Source organism: Hemitrygon akajei, unplaced genomic scaffold (genome assembly GCF_048418815.1).
Source record: "Hemitrygon akajei unplaced genomic scaffold, sHemAka1.3 Scf000061, whole genome shotgun sequence".
NCBI lineage: Eukaryota > Metazoa > Chordata > Chondrichthyes > Myliobatiformes > Dasyatidae > Hemitrygon > Hemitrygon akajei.
Genome location: NW_027331947.1, coordinates 3,276,484 through 3,292,912, shown reverse-complemented (window position 1 = coordinate 3,292,912; position 16,429 = coordinate 3,276,484). Strand labels below are relative to the sequence as shown.

At 44.7% G+C, this 16,429-nt stretch overlaps 1 pseudogene; it reads left to right on the top strand.

Annotated features, from left to right (window-relative positions):
- Positions 1 to 228: 228 nt before the first annotated feature.
- LOC140721762 (N-acetyllactosaminide beta-1,3-N-acetylglucosaminyltransferase 3 pseudogene) lies at positions 229 to 1,651 on the top strand (annotated as a pseudogene).
- The last annotated feature ends 14,778 nt before the right edge of the window (positions 1,652 to 16,429 follow it).

The window sequence follows — 16,429 nt, the reverse complement described above, 5'->3', positions numbered from 1 at the left end:
CTATAGGTAGATTTGTTTTTCTGCTGGGATGGAATGCTTCAGGTCAATTAAACTTTCAACAGTGTGTAGGGCCCTGCCTATTCCTTACCTCACCACCATTTTGAGGTCAATGTTACAAATCATTAGTGAAACTCATTACAGTTTAAACTTCCCATTCTTCTCAAGCATCATGTAAATGTAAAGTTTTCTTTGAATTAATCCATATTTTTTCTTTATTTCAGGTGAAAGATGAGAAGACGTCGGCGATTCTATGAGAAAGTAGTGCTGGGTGTTTTGCTTACTCTGGGATTGTTCTTCATGTTCTGGGATAATGACCAACGTCGAGAGACTGATGATGTTGCAGAAACCTTTCATCGCAATGACCTGCCCAAGGTTGTTACTGCTGATGCAACTAAATCAGTGCTCAAGCCAAAGTGCCACGCGAACACGACATTGTTTCACCTGTCCTCATTTCATCAAGAGAAAGAGCACATAAAAAACTTCTTGATGTATAAACACTGTCGAGAATTTGACATGATTCAAAATGTCCCAGACAAATGTGGTGGTCGAGAAGGATCTCAGAATGTCTTCCTGCTCCTGGTGATCAAATCTCACCCTTTCAACCAGGATCGGCGGGAAATGGTAAGGAAGACCTGGGGCAGAGAACGCGAATTCAATGGGGTCCTAATTAAGACAGTCTTTATTTCCGGTGTCTCTCCTGACCAAAAAGAAAGCAGGAAATTGAATCAGCTTTTAGCCATGGAAAACAGAGAACACAGAGATGTCCTACAATGGGATTTCTTGGATACCTTTTTCAACCTCACCCTCAAACAATACAAGTTGCTGCAGTGGGTCAGTGAATTTTGCCCCAGAGCTAAATTCATCTTCAATGGAGATGATGATGTCTTTGCCAACACCGATAACATGGTTGATTACTTGCTAGGCATGAAGGTTCACCAACACCTGTTTGTGGGCCATCTCGTTTATGGGTTTGGGCCCAAACGCCAGAAGTCGAGCAAGTACTATGTGCCAGAAATAGTGACCACCATCAAGTCGTACCCACCATACGTTAGTGGAGCGGGCATACTTATGTCTGTGTATACAGCTCACATCATTTACCACATAGCCCAAGACCTTGAACTATACCCCATTGATGATGTATTTTGGGGGATGTGTCTGGCCAAGACTGGACTAGCCCCAGGCTCCCATAGTGGATTCAGGACAGCTGGAGTCAGGGTTCCTTCAACCCAAGATGACTCGTTCAATCCTTGCTATTACCGTGAGTTGCTGCTAGTGCACCGTTTTCGGCCTTTCGAACTGCTATTGATGTGGGATGCGGTGCATGATGCCAATCTGAAATGTGCTCATGCTGCCCAGAAGTCTGCATCCACGAAAAGGACCGCATGAGTCATGAGAGAATGTAACAACTGTTGGAATGTAATACAGTTTGTAAACATGTGTTAATCAGTTGTTTATGCAATGTAAGAAGCTCAATTACTAAATTATATTGGAGTATACATTAATTCATAGAGTTGGTGCCTTTCTACATTCTACAAATGATTGTAAAGCTGTCAGTTGTCATCACTCAGCCTAATTCTTACTGCACCCATAATGACATTACAATATTGACAGGAGCACCACAATTTAAGTCAATTGTAAAGTTATTCCAAGTGAGCAGTCCTTGTTGCATTGCTTGCAGATAGGTACAGCATCTTCAATTGGGGCATTTGTATAATAAGCCACCAATAAAATTTTTAGTTACAGTTATATCTGTGTATTTTTTTCTTGCCGTTTCTCACATGACCCTTGCAAAATGTGAAAGAGACAAAGGCATTTCTTGGACTGGAACTGTGAGAACAACAAATAATCTAGATCTAAAATTGTCTCAGGGTTGGAGGAATAGAGAAACTTATGGTCATCACTTCTGTACTCAAATGTCAGCCTGCATTGTGTCTGTGTAACTACATATCAAATAGAAGCACACACGCAGGAGATGGCTTTAACTGGAGTATTCACATTGCATAGAGGGAAAGAGATTAATGAACATGTGGGGACAACAGATCAATATGCATACAGAGACGGCAGTCCATATGTAGTGCGAAGGGGAGTGGCATTAGATTTAGCAGGTGTCTTGTCTAGGACAATGTACTCGGTTGCCAGTGTCATGCAGCTGTCATTGACACGGTCATCACTGAGAGGTAAGTCCAGTAGCTTTGACTAGTGGCCAACCTGGACATCGGAGATCTGGAGAGGAGGGAACTTCAATAAGGCTCATTGTCCGAGGGGCAGCTCACGGCAGTGCAATAGAGCAATCGGTGACCAATCAACAAGTGGCCAATCGGCATTTGGGATTGATTAGGAAGAGCAAATGAAAGGAAGGTGGGGCAAACGCAGTGGCCGTCGTCTGAGTAGAAACATAGAAAACCTACAGCACAATATGGGCCCCTCGGCCCACAGAGCTGTGCCGAACATGTCCCTACCTTAGAACTACCTAGGCTTTACCCATAGCCCTCTTTTCCTAAGCTCCATGTAACCAGCCTGGAGTCTCTTAACCGACCGTATCGTCTCCGCCTCCACCACCGCCGCCGGCAGCCTATTCCACGCACTCACCACTCTCTGTGTAAAAAAACTTACCCCTGACATCTGCTCTGTACCTACTTCCAAGCATCTTCAAACTATGCCCTCTCGTGCTAGCAATTTCAGCCCTGGGAAAAAGCCTCGAACTATCCACACGATCAATGTCTCTCATTTTCTTGTACACCTCTATCAGGCGACCTCTCATCCTCCATCGCTCCAAGGAGAAGAAGGCCGAGTTCACTCAACCTATTCTCATAAGGCATGCTCCCCAATTCAGACAACATCCTTGTAAATCTCCTCTGCACCCTTTCTATGGTTTCCATGTCCTTCCTGTAGTGAGGCAATTATAACTGAGCACAGTACTCCAAGTGGGATCCGACCAGGGTCCTATATAGCTGCAACATTGCCTCTCAGCTCTTAAACTCAATCCCACAATTGGTGAAGGCCAATGCACTATATGCCATCTTAACCGCAAAGTCAACCTGTGTAGCAGCTTTGTGTGTTCTGTGGACTCGGACCCCAAGATCCCTCTGATCCTCCGCACTGTCAAAAGTTTTGCCTTTCATGCCATATTCTGCCAACAATGTGTAGGGGCTGCGGTCTGCAGTCAGGTACTCAGGATCACTCAGCATAATGTTGCGCGAACATTATTAGCAAAACACTCCGACACAAGACGGGTTTCATTTTGTTACAGACAGAAATGCCAGTTTGGTACTACAAGTAAACTACATTTCCACATTGGTGGAGAAGTGTGCTGACACCCCTCGCTATCTGTAAAAACTGTGTCGACATGCTAAGGTGTATTCAATATGGACTGTGCCTTTAAAAAGAGAGAGAGTTGGTGTACACCGATTCAGAGAGAGAGAGAGCACCGAGCAGCTCGTGAGTCGCCATGGTTACGGAAGGGCGGGGCTATATAATGGACAGCTGGCGCTCAGCATGTTTGGGATATATACACGGTCAGATGGCTTTTCAGACAGACACACAGACACACGGAAGACACGGACAGAAATGCAGAAGAAATAGACACTGGATGAACTTTCAGTGCCCACGAAAGGGTGGGTTTTGATCGCAGTGTGGGGAAGGGGTGACCGGTGGAATGTTATCGGTGTGTTTAACCTTTGATAGCTTTACTGCGTGAAGGCGGTACTCTTTTGTGTGATCACAAAACTTTAACACGACTTCGGAAGGCAACGGAAAGATCGACGACATCAGCTTACTTGGAAAACAAATCACCGCTCTCTCTCTCTCCTCAATTCTACTCAACTTAATATCACGAACTGAACTGACGTCATTCCTATACCATCGTAAGACTGTATCATTGACCACCTAAGCTGAAGAAGTTTGGGGTTTTATATTTACACACTTACATTTGCATAAACTCTGCTAACCTGTTTGATTTATCAGGTTTTATATTACGAGATTACGTAGATACTATTGAACGGTGTTTTATTTGTAACAATACCAGACTCCAGGTGTGTTCCATTTATGCTGGTTCTTTTAACCCGTTACAGGTTACATAATAAAACCGTTCCAACCCCTACATCACACCGCATTTCTGTAAACCCCTTCGACCCCTACAGCACTGGGCATCTCTGCAAAACCTCCATCATCCGCCCTGGTGCATACAGACGACAACAGACCCGAGAAAGATACCGTCGTGTCAGATTGAATGGCTCATAAAACATTGTTGGCCAAAAGAAACTACAGACTGATCAAGGACAGGGAAGCAGACAAACCAATCCTCTCTGTTTCCCCCCATTTTGTGGGCTATGAACTGATTCTGGCACTGGAATAATTTAATCAGAGGAACTGAATGTGGACACAGGAAGCTTCAGGTAATGATCTGCTAAACCTGAGCCCATTCTCAAACAAGTCGCCATTTGTTATGTGAAGGGCGTGGACTCTGAACTGATTCTTGACTCTGGGACAATCTAATCAGAGCAATAAACCTGAGACCATGCTCAGAAGAGTAGCTACTTGTTAAGACAAGTGTTTTCAAACCATTTTCCAGCTGGTCCAGATTCCGTTTCATGCTCCGGTACCCATCATCTCTGTCGACTACACCCGCAATGTTGCTGTCAGCGACAGTGTGTAAATCTACGTGGTTTTAGTAGAAATAATAAAAGATACTTGTTGGTAAATACAGATTCTCTGTATCTCATTGATCATTGTTACAAGGGATGATACTTGTCACAGTGGCGTCCATCATTAACATTGCCCACTAACAGGACGTGCCCGCTACACAGTGTTACCATCGGGAAGGAGATACAGAAGCCTGAAAGCTCAGGCTCAGCGATTCGGGAACAGCTTTTTTTCCCGCTGTCAACTGTACCTCAGTTTTGTTTTCTCTATATTTATTTATCCTGCATTTCATTGTACTGCTACAGTAAAGTTAACAATTTCACGACGTATGTCTGTGATATTAAATCTGTTTCTGATTCTTTAAATGTTCCTTTGAAACCTTTGATTCTGATTCAGATGCAGGGGAGATGTGTTAGATCGAACTTATATTAGATAGATAGATAGATAGATAGATAGATACTTTATTCATCCCCATGGGGAAATTCAACTTTTTTTCCAATGTCCCATACACTTGTTGTAGCAAAACTAATTACATACAATACTTAACTCAGTAAAAAATATGATATGCATCTAAATCACTATCTCAAAAAGCATTAATAATAGCTTTTAAAAAGTTCTTAAGTCCTGGCGGTAGAATTGTAAAGCCTAATGGCATTGGGGATTATTGACCTCTTCATCCTGTCTGAGGAGCATTGTATCGATAGTAACCTGTCGCTGAAACTGCTTCTCTGTCTCTGGATGGTGCTATGTAGAGGATGTTCAGAGTTATCCATAATTGACCGTAGCCTACTCAGCGCCCTTCGCTCAGCTACCGATGTTAAACTCTCCAGTACTTTGCCCACGACAGAGCCCGCCTTCTTTACCAGCTTATTAAGACGTGAGGCGTCCCTCTTCTTAATGCTTCCTCCCCAACACGCCACCATAAAGAAGAGGGCGCTCTCCACAACTGACCTATAGAACATCTTCAGCATCTCACTACAGACATTGAATGACGCCAACCTTCTAAGGAAGTACAGTCGACTCTGTGCCTTCCTGCACAAGGCATCTGTGTTGGCAGTCTAGTCTAGCTTCTCGTCTAACTGTACTCCCAGATACTTGTAGATCTTAACCTGCTCCACACATTCTCCATTAATGATCACTGGCTCCATATGAGGCCTAGATCTCCTAAAGTCCACCACCATCTCCTTGGTCTTGGTGATATTGAGACGCAGGTAGTTTGAGTTGCACCATATCACAAAGTCCTGTATCAGTTTCCTATACTCCTCCTCCTGTCCATTCCTGACACACCCCACTATGGCCGTGTCATCAGCGAACTTCTGCACATGGCAGGACTCCGAGTTATATTGGGAGTCTGATGTGTACAGGGTGAACAGGACCGGAGAGAGTACGGTTCCCTGCGGCGCTCCTGTGCTGCTGACCACCGTGTCAGACCTACAGTCTCCCAACCGCACATACTGAGGTCTATCTGTCAAGTAGTCCACTATCCAATCCACCATGTGAGAGTCTACTCCCATCTCCGTTAGTTTGTGCCTTAAGATCTTGGGCTGGATGGTGTTAAAGGCACTAGAGAAGTCAAGGAATGTAATCCTCACAGCACAACTGACCCCATCTAGGTGAGAGAGGGATTTGTGTAGCAAATACGTGATAGCATCCTCCACTCCCACCTTCTCCTTATACGCAAACTGAAGAGGATCCTTAGTTGAAAGCCTCTCAGAACGTCGTGTGTTGTGCTGTAGTATTCTATGTTCTGTGCTCGATCGTGCGTACCGTATCTTGCTATAGTTAAGTAAGTCGATTAATTATTTAAAGCTATAACGCCTTGCTTTTCTAGACTACTCTCAACGCGTCGGATAAAAAAGTGCAGGAGAATTAAAAAAAAAACAATAGGTCATATATAAATCAGCACCGACCGCTGGATGATCTCGATGGCTTTGCTCGGAAAGGACTCGCCAAGTATTATGTAATGATGAATTGCCCTCGGTGTTCAGACTCCACTGGTCATGGGGTATGAAGGGAAGTATCTGGACAAACAGGAACATTAGCGATTGTCAGTATGGGCCAGTGCGTAGTTGGTCGTGTCTAACCAATCTCACGGAGCTTTACGAGATAGTTACCAGGAATGGTGTGGAAGCCAAGGCAGTGGATGCCGTCTAACAGGGACTTCAGCCAGGAATTTCTCAAGGTTCCGTAGGGGAGGATGCTCGAGCAGGTTCAGTCATTTGGATTTCACGATGAGGAAGTACATTGGATTCGCCTTTGGGTACGTTGGGGAAGCTGTAGTGTGGTAACGGATGGTTGCTCTCTGACTGCGGACCTGTGATGAGCAGAGTGTTCCAGGGATCGTTGCTGTGTCCGTTGTTATTTGTAATCTATATCAACTAACCGGATAATAATGTCGTTAACTGGATCAGCAAATTTGCCGATGACAGCAACATTACGGGTGTAGTCGACAGTGATGAAGAGTAACGGAGCATGAAGCGGAATCTGAACCATCTGGAAAAATGGGTTGAAAAATGTCAGATCGGATTTAACGCGGACAAGTGCTAGATATTGCACTTTGGGAGGGCCAGCCAGGGTTGGTCTGACACAATGAGAGATAGGGCACTGAGGAGTACGATAGAACAAACGAATCTGGGAATGCAGGTCCATAATTCAATGAAAGTTGCACCACAGTTAGGGTCGTAACCAAAAAAAAAAAAGATTTTCGCACATTGGCCTTCATAGAACAAAGTACTGAGAACAGGAGTTAGGAAGTTACTTTGCTTTTGTTTAAGGCTTTATTGTGGCCTAATTTCGAATACTGTGTGAAGAAAGATGAAAATAAGATTAAAATAATGCAGAAAAAATTACATGACTAGTGCCGTGACGGACTGAATGTTTTTTATTTAAAAGGAAAGATTACATATGTCAGCACTTTATTCCCGAGCGGGTAGAAGACAGAGGCGATATTTGATAGAGGTATAGAACATTATGAGGCTTTTTGAGAGTGTAAATGCAAGCGGGCTTTCTCCACTGATGTTGGGCGAGAATACAACTGGAAATCATAGGAGAAGGGTGAATTGTGAAATGTTTAAGGGAAAGATGAGTGAAAACTTCTTCAACCAGAGGGTGGTCAGAGTGTAGACAGTGCAGCCAACACGAGTGGTAATTGAGATTCCGATTTCAACGTTTTAGAGATGATTGGATGCGGGGGATATGGATGGCCACCGTGCGTGTGCAGGTCGATGGGAGTAGACACTGTAAATAATTCCTTCCGGACCTGACGGACTGAAGACCCTGTTTCTGTGCAGTGGTTCCCTATACCGGACTGACTGCATCTCCGGGTTACAACGTTAGTGTCTCACAGCACTGACCAATCTAGAAAGTCGTTGATACTGTTCGATCCCTCTGTCCTCGCACACACTGAAGCATGGAGACTGAGTAAAAGGGATGGTTACAGCATGAGGAGATGGAAGTGCAGATGTGAGATGACAAAGGGAGTATCACTCTGCAGAGATATACCTTCACTCCTTCAGTAAGGCGATAAAGACAGTAGTTCCGGGCTGGAGGTGGGTGTGACAGTGGTCCCGGTACAGTGAATCATTGGTTCTTCAGAATACGTGCTGAGGCCTTTTGCTTTGGAAGTTTCTATTCTGTATTCTCCATTTACCGGCGACGGTTTTGAAGGAAGACAAGTGTGAGCACAGGTGTTCGCTTTGCTCTCGCCGCGTTTTTAGCTCATGTAGTTTTGTATGTTTCATTTATGAATTATTTCAGAGGTAGACACGGATTTCACACCGGCCACGTGGATTCACGGTTAAATAGATAGAAACATGAGCGCATCTAGACCCTATGTACAATGTACTGTGTATGTTACTCAAAATGGCTTCTTTGGTTTGTTAAGTGCAGGAATGCTTCCTTGTCTGATAAGTGTTTCTCTCGCAGTTTCTTAGCTTTAGACTGGCTGATATGGGGATTGTATTCATTTGTTAACAAATGGTGAATGTTACTTTGTCTTGTCAGGCTGGGCGCTTGGGGGTCTTCGCGGATTTTTCAGGGGAGTCGGGAAGAAGACGCCGAGGAAGGTGGACGTGCGCTGCACTGCTTGGTCGACCACCAGGGGTGGTCCCAGGTGCGGGGACGTGGAGGTCGGAGGTAAGTGACGAGGGGTCGAATGGTTCGATGGTTGAGCTCCAACGATGTGCACTAAACTGACTGAACTCTGATAAGTTGGCGCCTTTTGCTTTTTCTTTTCTTTCATATATGTTTTATTGCATAGTACTCTTTTAGTTTTAGTAAAATCTTTAAAGTGTATTTCATAACGGTATCTGGTGTGAGTTTGATACTGTGTGTGCGCGCGGCATAAACTTGATTCTCACAGCACCTGCGTGTACGGGAGGTGGAGTTGGTGAGTGGCTGGATCTCTTTTTCCCCTAGACATATACCAGCCTGTTGGGTGAGTGTTATACCTATGTGATAAAACCACGATTTACAGGTAATCTGACATTGGGATAAATTGATGCATACTTGAATTGGGAATTTGGAATGGGCATTTTGAAAGGTTGGTGCTTTTAATGAGCAGCAAAAGTTGCCGCTGAACACTTTGAAATGCTGGTTGTAGGGTTCAATGGGAAAATATTGTTTTGCGTTCATTGCAACATGTGCCCTGTAATATGTAAATGGCACGTCAGTTTAGATAACGTGGCGGTGCAGTCAATAGCTCTGCGATGGATTTACATCATCAGACCTAATTCCGTAAATTGGCATCTGCCCTGCAATATGCAAATGACAGGTCAATTTAGATAACGAGGTGATGTAGTCAACAGCTCAGCGATTTGCCTACGTCATCAGCACTAACTCTATAAATTATCCAGTTGCTGCTGCGTGATCAGATTAAGTCGGTTACTTCCCTCTGCCCTGTTTTTCGGAACTGCAGAGTCCAAATATAGTTGTAAATTGTATGGAAATTTCGATCCACCTTGCGGAACACGGCTGCCCGCTGCCTTCCGGCCAGAATTCACTCTGTCTACTACATCATCTGCCTCCTGTTAGGAAAAAAATTCTTTATCAACGCAGCCAGGTTTCCCTCAATCCCATGCCTCCTGACTTTCTGAATGAGTCCACTATGGGGAACTGATCAAGCGCCGGACCAAATTTAATGCACCCACATCGACTGTTCTGGTCCATCTGTTTGTTTTTCACTGTTACAATTAATTCAATCTGGCTAATAAAGTACAACATGTCCCTCAAAAAACCTTGTTGAATCTCCTTAGCCAGATTCCGTTTCTCCAAATGCTTATAATTTCATTCTGCAATAATCTTCTCCAATCGTTTATCTATTACTGACGGAATACTCCCTGGTCTATAATTCAAAGGAGTATCCCTATTATCTTTCGTCTGCAAAGGAATAACATTTGCCACACTCCAGTCTTCTAGTTCTACTTCCGTAGCCAGTGAAGACCCAAATATCCTGGATAAAAGCTCAGTAAGTTTCCAGACCATCCTCTTTCTCAGCGTCGGCATCTCCGAGAATATCTGCCTTTTTACGCTGTGTTCACATTCATCAATGTATTCAGTGAGGAGCTTCACTCCCTCCTTGGACTCCAGACACAAGTTTTCCTCTTTTACCTCTGTACTTCCCACACTATCTCCAGTCATCTGCAACTTTGCCAAGGACTTCTCAAGTGCCCTTCTAACTCTTCTAAGTCCATTATTAAATTATTTCCTGTCTACATTGTGACCCTTCATATCCTTACCAGAGCCTTTCTCCCTAAATCTTAAGTATCTTTCTTTCTTCCTCTTGACTCGTTCCAATTTTCTTGTCACCCAGGGTTACTTTACGCTATCATCCTTTCCCTGCGTCAATGACACAAACCTATACTGAACCCCATGTCAGTACTCCCTAAACAATCCCCACATATCGGTTGCGTATTTCCCTGAGTACATCATTTCCCAATGTACGTTCGCAAGTTCCAGCCGGGTAGCACCATAATTCGCAGACCCCCTGTTAAATACATTCCATGCTCCCTGTTCCTAACCTTGTGCAAGGTAAATGTCGGGGAGTTCTACCCTTTCGTTCTGAAACGCTGACCCGCGGAGAGATCTGTCACCTGATCAATTTCCTTTTCCAATATTAGATCCGGTATGAAGCGTTCGCTAGTCCACCTTTCTTCTTATACTGCCATGAATCCTTCCTGGACACAACTGAGAAATTATGCCAGACCCAAACCTTTTACCCTGGGGAGGTGCCAAATAATATTGTGGGAGTTTTAGATTTCCAGTGTTGGTCTGACACAATGAGAAATAGGGCACTGAGTAGTACGGTAGAATAAACGAATCTGGGAATGCAGGTCCAGAATTCAATTAAAGTTGCCGCGCAGTTAGACAGGGTCGTAAAAAAAATACTTTTCGCACATTGGCCTGCATAGACCAAAGTACAGAGCACAGGAGTTGCAATGTTATGTTGATCTTGCTTAAGACATTATTGGGGCCTAATTTGCAATATTGTGTGCAGTTTTGCTCAACTACCTACAAGGCAGGTGTAAATAAATTTGAAAGAATACAGAAAAAAATGAACACGTCTATTGCCGAGACTGAATGTTTTGAATTAAAAAGAAAGATTACCTATGTTAGAACTAATCCCCAGGGCGTAGAAGACTGAGGGGAGAATTGATAGAGGTATACAACAATATGAGGCGGATGGACAGTGTAAATGCAAGCAGGGATTTCAGAGGGAGACACGGATTCTACACTGGCCGCGTGGATATAGGATCAAAAGAACCGAAATTTGAGCGTATCTACACCTGATACAGTAAAACCACGATTCACAGGTAAATTGGCATTCGGATCACTTGTTGTATAGTTGAATTAGGAATTTGGAATTGGCATTTTGGAAGGCTGGTTCTTTTAATGAGCACCGAAAGCTGCTGCTGAACATGTCGAAATACTGGTTTTAAGTTGTACTCCTCCACTGGCAAAGAATGCTTAAAGTTATTGTAGCATCTGCCCTGTAATATGTAAATGACAGGTTTGCTAAGATAACTCATCGGTGCAGTCAATAGTTCAGTGATATGCGTTGTCAGCCCAAATTCCATTAACTTTTTCCAGCTGCTGCTGGGTGTTTAGATTAAATCGGTTATTTCCCTCAGCCCTGTTTCTCGGAGCACTGCAACTGAAGAGTCCAAACAGAGTTGTAAAGCGTACCAGAGTCTAAAGTGTACCACATTTGCGACTCGTCAGGTGGAACACGGCTGCCCACTGTCTTCCAGCCAGAATTCGCTCTATCTACTACGTCATCTCCCTTCTGTTAGCAAACCAAATCTGAATCAACGCAGCCGGGTTTCCCTAGATCCCTTGCCTCCTGACTGTCTGAGTGAATCTACTATGGGGAACTGATCAAACGCCTGACCAAAATTAATGCTCCCACATCGACTGTTCTGATTCTGCTTTTGGTTTTATTTTCACTTTTTGAAATAACAAAATCTGGCTCATAAAGGTCAACATGCCATGTTGACTCTCCGTAGCCAGACTACGTTTCTCCAAATAGTCATAATTTCCCTCTTCAATAAACCTCTCCAATAGTTTACTCACTACCTATGTAGGACTCACGGGTCTATAATTCCAAGAAGTATCCTCATTATCTTTCGTCAACAAAGCAATAACATTTACCATGCTTCAGCTTTCTAGATATACTTCCGTGGCCAGCGAAGACCCAAATATCCCGTCCAGAAGCTTAGCAATACCTTCGCTCACTTTCCCAAATCACCTGGACTTTATCCCTTCCGGAACCAGGGAATCATCCATCATAATGCTTTCCAAGTTTCCAGCGCATGCTCTTTCTTAGCTTCGGCATGTTCGAGCATATTTGCCTTTTCACCCTATGTTCAGATTGATCAATGTATTCAGTGAGGAGCTTCACCGCCTCCTTGGAGTCCAGACAATAGTTTTCCTCTTTTACATCTGATCTGTCCACACTCTCTCCAGACTCCTTCTGTTCCTCACAGCGCATCTCGCCAAGGCCTTCCCTACTCCCCTTTTGATTCTGAAGTACATTATTAAATACTTCTTAGTCTGCATTGTGACTTGCCATAACCCTACCTGATCCTTCCTTTCTGAACTTTAAGTATCGTTCTTCCTCTTGACGAGTTGCTCGAAATTTATTGTCACACAGGGTAACGTTACGCTATCATTCTTTCCCTGCCTCAATGAGACAATGTCATACGGGGGGCGCTGGGAACGGACCCAATTGCAATACACAGACACTGAAGTACGGGGAACTGGACTAGACTAGATTTCGGGACGGGACTGGACACAGACAGGAGCTGGGACAGGAACACACACTTGGGCTAGGACTTTGGCTAGGAAAGCGGGACCAGGTCAAGGAACTGAGAACTAGGAGCCTGGGCTTGGACTCCCGAGCCAGAGATTGGACAAGGAACCAGAAACTGGGTCCTCACTTGGGTTCGGACCACGGAACTAGGCGAGGACATGACTTGGCTACAGGACTGGACGAGGCTTGGGTTCTTCGAGGCTTGGCTGCAGGACTGGACGAGGCTTGGGTTCTTCGAGGCTTGGCTGCAGGATTGGACGAGGCTTGGGTTCTTCGAGGCTTGGCTACAGGACTGGACGAGGCTTGGGTTCTTCGAGGCTTGGCTGCAGGACTGGACGTGGCTTGGGTTCTTCGAGGCTTTGCTGCAGGAATAGACATGGACCTCCTGCAAAGGACGAGGCACATGGAAAGGACAGGAACCCGAAGCCTTGACTTGGTCTTGGAAGAACAGGAAAACGGAGCGTTAGTCTTGGGTGGACAGGAAGACAGAGACATGGAACACAGAGCCGGGACCCCTCCTTGCGAACTGGACTTGGGACCGGGGCTCTACACAGAGTCAGCACTCCTCCTAGGGAGCAGGATGTAGGGCCGGGACTCGTTCACAGAACACAGAGAGATAGTTTTCAACTCAAGGTAGCGGTAAACGGCCGGACCTACCCAGCGAAGGCGAGGACGCAAAGAGACAGTTCCAAACAACGATAGACAGTTCCTTATCTAGACAAAGCAAGGATCCGGTCTTGCTCCGGCTGTAGAACTTGACAGCGATACAGGCGAGGACGCAGGCAAGGCTTCAGAACGAAGGGAAGGGAACAGGCCAGCCAATGAAGCAGAACCGAGGAACTATTTATGTAGCCAGCCCAAAATGAGAATCAGGTGACTCAGTTAGAGCACCAAACAGAACAAGGGAAAAACGGAAAACCTGGAATAAAGAATGTGGACTGGACCGTGAACCGGAATGCGGAGTTCACGGACCGGACCAGGACAGACAAGCCAATACTGCACCCCATGAAAGTGCTCCCTAAACAATCTCCACATATCTGACGCTCATGTCCCCGAGTACATCATTTCCCAATGTACGTTCCCAAGTTCCTGCCAGGTAGCAGCATTCATCGCAGACCCACAATTAAATACATTCCACGCCCCCGGCCCGATCCCTGCGCAAGGTGTATGTAAGGGAGTTCTCCCTGTCGTTCTGAAACGCTGACCCGCGGAGAGATCTGTCACCTGATCCGTTCCCTTTTGTAATATTAGATCTGGAACGGACTGTTCGCGAGTTTGCATTTCTTCATATAGTGACCTGAATATTTCCTGGACTCTATTGAGAAATTATGCCATACCTAAACCTTTAAACCTGGGGATGTGCCAAAGAATATTGTGGAAGTTTTAGTTTTCAGTTCCAATAACATTGCACATGTCCAAGTTCCGCTTCCCGATCGTTTCTCACATTTCTCGTTGCGTATTACTTTTAAACTGGTGGGACGCTGTACAGAGTACTCCATAAGTGGTGTTCGTCTCACTTTCTATTAACAAACGAACGCCCCACGTTTTGCTTCCTTTCTGCAGCTGCGATACTATCCCTGGTTTCCTATCGCACTCCCTTTACACTCTGTTACCCGACCCTGTCCATTTTTCAATATCTAAAACCCGGAATGCCCTGCAGAAATCACTGCCCTTGTGACAGTCGAGTGTCTGTGATAGTTTGGAACATACTTCAACCAATGTAACAATCACGCCCGCAGCATTGAGCGTTTGTATTGCTACCTCCCTGAACTGTATGAAGTCAGCAATCTTCTGCCAATTCTGCAATTTCCGGATGACCAGGCATATGATTGTTTGAATTTATGACATATTTGCCAAACGTGTTAATTGTAAAACGGCTTTATTTGAAAACTCCGCTGAATTGTCATTAGACGCGGGCGTTATCTACACAGATGACCATTTAATGTAAACACATACTTCATTCCATTCCTCAGCTCTTCTCTGAATTTCCTCTGTGTCAGTGTATAGATACAAGTATTGGTGCACATGCTGAGAATTTGCAGCATGTACCCAAATTGTTGGAGGACGTATACCGGGGAGTTAAAATATTTGTCCTGGTAAAAATAGTTTTGCACTTGCCATTTTAGGGAATGGGCTACATAGGGCATCCAAAATAATATGAAATTAGCTGATATAGAAAACAGCAAAATCATCGATTTTCTGCGTTTTTCCACCTCGGCATCTTTCTGATTGTCGCTGCTGTGCCGAAGCCTTCTGCGGACTGTATTTGCCACAACGATATGTCTTACGGTTAACCCGTTAAAAACCAGAATAAAGCCGATTGGTAGCAATGGTGTTAAAATACTCTCCAGTAATTCGTATCCTCTCCACACAGGTGAAGTAATGTATTCATATGAGCCGATGCACCGCCACGGCATGTTGTCAATAATGACGTAGGGTTCAATGGCAAAGTAAGACGGGACAGATTTCCCACAGCTCACTATAACCATGGTCACGATAAGCACCGTTGCTGTTCTCTTCGTGCAATATCGCTCCCGCAGCTTTCGGAAACATATTGCGATGAAGCGATCGAAGGTAAAACTGACCGTGAACCAAACAGAACAGTCCATCGCTACCATCCCGAATACAAGTGTCAGAGCGCATACAGGAGTGATGAGTAGGGATCTGGAATAAATGTAGATATTGTTGGTCTGTTCCACTAAAGCAACAACGATAACCACCATCAGATCCGCTGTTGCCATTCCAACCAGGTAACGGGTGATGCATTTCGAGAGTCCACATTTTCCCCGAGAAAGGATCACAATCGCCGTTACATTAACTGCAAGAAATTTGGAAACCAAATAGAAATAAGGTCAGTTCCCTGAATGCCCCCATTTTACCGATGCTATGCAGGGTATGGTCTGTTTGGAAGTGGAAAGCGGGAATCCAGTGTGTGCGGTCTCGGTCGCTGGAGGACAATGACGGATGTGAGTGTCAGTGGATTGGCGACCTTCCCACAGTTCAGAGCGAGGCATCCGAGTTCCAAGACTCACGTACCGGTGAGCAGTCGATCACTCCTGTAAACAACACCATTTCCGTTATTAGGGGTGAACCATTTGAAGGGATTGTTTGCAGCGGTGACAAAGTGGAATCAAAGTATAAAAAACACAATTTATCATTTACTGACTTATGTAAGAACAGACCTACGTGTCGAAAATAGACTGGACCGTCATTTAAATAAGCTGCCACGTTGTTATAAGGTCAAAGTGTCTGCACTGATAGAGACTCGGACCTAGAAAAGCAGAGACCAGCATCACTTCAGAAAGCCTAGCGAGGTGAAATTAAAAAACAATGTCAATATCGGCACGAACATAATTGACAAAAAATCACTTCGATCAAAGTACGAAAATGAAAATATAACAATGAGAAGCTGGAATCCTCCACTCTGGAAACACGTTTCAGCCGACGGTAGCATCTGTGCTTAGTAACAGTGCGGATACC